We start from the raw sequence: 3891 nt of genomic DNA on the forward strand, positions 1-3891 counted from the left end.
CAAACAATGTTTCAGGTGTGCGATGCATAATCGGCGGAGCGCTCTTTTAAGTTTATGAGAAGTTCTGTGACGTCAATCTTTGAACTGAAACTGCGAAAAAAGGACATACACTTGTAAAGGGATGTACTGTATGTACTCAGAGTTTCCTCTTCACAAAAGAGGCTCAAAATGAAGAACCAACAGAACATTCGTTGTGACCTAAACAGCACATAAGGGTTCATCTCGAGAAGTTTTTTTTTTTCCACACAAAGAAACGGCATCAAATTAGAGACATCTCACCCAGGAGAGACGACAAACTGTGAGGAGGTTGAAGCCAATTACACAGAAACAGATGAAAGTGCTATAACATGAATAATATCTGTAAAAGTATGCAGCTAAATGCACAGCTGATAATGAGATGTAATTTATGCAAAAATGAGGAATGAATATTTTACCAGCCTGGAAAAAAATAAATAAAATAAAATAAAAAATGACTGGCCCAAGTCTGAATGCAGCACAAGCGAGAGCGCGAAGCAGCAGCAGCAGCCATAAGAGTGCTTCTGGGTAGGTGCCTGGAGTTCCATTTGAGCAATGTAATTATCAAAATCGAAGTTATGCGGCTGAACAAAAGGATTGCTATAGGGAGATGTAACCACTGTCTTCTATTCTTATCATGCACAGTTTAAAAAAAAAAAAGAAAAAAGAAAGAAGAAGAAATATAGCAGAATATATTTGGTGGAAACTACAACTCTGTATCTTTGTGAAACAGCCTTTAACTTGTCTCTTTATGTGGTTTTATTGACCCAATCCAGTTAAGAGAAGAGAAAAATAGATCCCAGGCGGTAGAGGTTAGCGCTGCAAACAAACCCGGCGCCAAGGTCAAACTGCTTACACGGCTTTATTAGTCTGAATTAGGTCTCTTTAGTCCAACAATGGAACAACCTATCGTTTCTCTCCTCCTGTTAAATGTCTGAACACTACACTGCTTTTCTACCGTCTGCATATCCATCCAGGTACAGAACTCACTCTGCGTATCTAATGTCGCCGACTACGAAGGAAGGCAGAAACGAACCGGAGTTCAGCAGCTCGGCTTGCACAGTTGAATCCCATCTTGCTTAATGCTAATTTGACCTGTGAAAAAGGATTTATTTTTCGACGTGACAATTATGCATGGTCCTGGGTTTATATATATATATATATATATATATATATATATATATATACATATGTCCTTGCTATTTATCTTGCTCTCCATGCTCACCTGTGAATCCATCTCAATGTTCTCACCGTGCAATATGTCACCTGGATTCAAGGCCTCCTGTTGGCATTTCCTGTGCAGAGGTGAAAGATAACAAAATAACACCATGCAGTCAAGTGAGATTACAGCATATTGTGGTATTTCTATATATAGGTAATGTGATATGACATGGAGATGGAAGGGGAAAAAAATAATCAATTCTTTTTTTTTTTTTTTTTTTTTTTTTTTTTTACCATCAATGCACCCTCACAAGCCTTCCTTATGTGTCTTGAAAGGTCATATATTGTTGCATTTCTGTGCTGGTCTGGTTGTAATAATGAAATCTCATTGAAATCCGTATGTGTGACCTTTATGCAGTATCTTGTTTACCTTTGGAATATTTTGCGGTGGTTGCGTAACGCCACGAAAGAACGGTGGGCTACTGTTTACTATATATTTGGAAATACGTTGGATATGTGTTAAATATACAAACAGACGGTACCTTTAATCACAAAGCTCCTTTCACCATGAGCTGTTATCCTTTCCAGTGCTATGCATAGAGCGCCCAGACGCCTTAATTTGTTTGTTTTTGCAGGCGAGCTACATTCCCTCTCCCCACCTAAATCATTTCAGGATTGATGCACGCTGAAGATCATTTTCTGAGCGTCTCGCCTGTGTCGTGGCTCGCATCCAGCACAATGCTTTTGTTTTTTTTTTTTGGTTCCGAGGGGAAAAAAAAAAAAAAAAAAAAATGGGTCCAAATCCAAGAGCAGACAAATAGTAGCGTTCGCTACCTGGATGCCAGGATTCTGCCTGAATCAGATTAAACTACATTATCGAACACGCAGAGAAGACTGAAAATAAATCAGGCTTTATTGTGTGTGGGGGGGAGGTAGATACATGTCCCGGGGGTGTGTGTGTGTGTGTGTGTGTGTGTGTGTGTGTGTGGGTGGGGGGGGGTATGTATCAGCCAGTTGAATACATGCAAAAGAATTTAAGATTAAAAGAAGAACACAAGTGAGCTGCAGTTTTCAGTAGATGTAGAATGTTTCTCTATGTTTTCTTGTCCAGGTGTCTCGCATGGGTAAACTCCTCCAAAAAAAATTCCTCAACTGAAGTGGAAATATCTGTGATTAAGCAAGACATGTCAAACACGCTTCGTCTGGGTTTTAAGTCACTTTCATAGCGGAGAGAGAATGCATTGAGTTTCTTCACAGGCATTGCTGCAGCATGAACAGCGGCTTATGCTGCAGATATATGATCCAGGTCTGCATACAGAGCGCAGATTCCATACAAAGCTGTGATAGCAGGCCTGACAGTTTGAAAAAAAAAAACCAAACAACAATACTCTCCTGTGTGACTCTCCCCGAGCCTTTGTTTTATCGACCGAACTCCCTCCGCAGTCGTTGTGGAGTCTATAATAAAAATGCATCAGATGCGTCTCCCTGTCCTCAGCAGAACGTCACTCGGGGGACGGCATGTAGACCTTTATGAGAGCTAATGACCCACGGCTTTTAGAGTCCCGCAACCATCCGCATAATTAGGTTCAATGTCTGCACTCAACCTTTTCGTTTATGCGCCCTTGAAAGCAAAAATGGCCAGTGATATTGACAAATGAACGGAGGGCTCTGAGTCAGATGGCAGGGCTTGTATATTTCGAGGTGATGTTGCCAACAACAATCCATCCGCCCTGTAGGAAGGATTTCAGCTCTCCTGCATTCGTTACGTTTAACGCTGTGAAGCACTTGACACCCCCCTCTTCAGCCATTATAAGGCGTAAGTATAGACGTAATACATTATTTATAATACACAATAATGTGTCTGTAAGCGGATTTATACAAGGTTATTTTTAAGTGTTTGTTAATATATGTGTCAACAGCTTCCCCTATAAAGCATCCATAACTGTTTGTGTTATACAAATCAATGTTTATGATATGTTCCAAACTCATAAAGATGTGTTGACCTTAAAGATTCACTCTTGACACTATATATATATATGTATATATAGATATATGTATATAAATACACAACTCAAGGTGCACTTACATAAATAGAATTAGATTAACAGTTAATAGAATAATATATTGATAACATTAAAGTACCAAATAAGATCATTAATAAATACTTAATGAAACTTTATTTGTATACATATGAATGTATTTATATGATTTAAAATGTTGTATTAGATTTATACATCAGCTAAGGATGTTTCAAAGCAGGAATTCTAATGATTAATAAACACTTAAGATGTCCTTACTTAACTGTATATCTGCATACAACTATACATTATAGTGTCCTTCACTGTTTATGAATGCTGGGTTAAAATAAAAGCATGACGGAGTTAAGTCGCCCTCAAGGGTCGCTTACAGTGCTGCTTATAGCTTGTTACAGTTTTGCAGATTTCTCGGGGATATTATTTCCACACTAATGAGGGAGATTCTCAATAGCGAAACACAAGAGTCGATGTAAATCAACAGACTCAGACTCAGAGTGTGAAACGTATGATTGGTTGACTGACTGATCGATTGATGAATACCAATTTATAAGTGTTTTGTACGTTTTAATTGGAAATTGAGGAAACGATGACCCTCGACTACAGAAGCCGTTTATTCCGCTGTATTTCTTTCCCCTTTGTGATTTCAGCTTACAGGTAATGAATTATGGATGCCATCTCT

Source organism: Cebidichthys violaceus, unplaced genomic scaffold, assembly GCF_023349555.1.
Source record: "Cebidichthys violaceus isolate CVI_PGR_0920_01 unplaced genomic scaffold, fCebVio1.0.p SCAF_17, whole genome shotgun sequence".
Classification (NCBI taxonomy): domain Eukaryota; kingdom Metazoa; phylum Chordata; class Actinopteri; order Perciformes; family Stichaeidae; genus Cebidichthys; species Cebidichthys violaceus.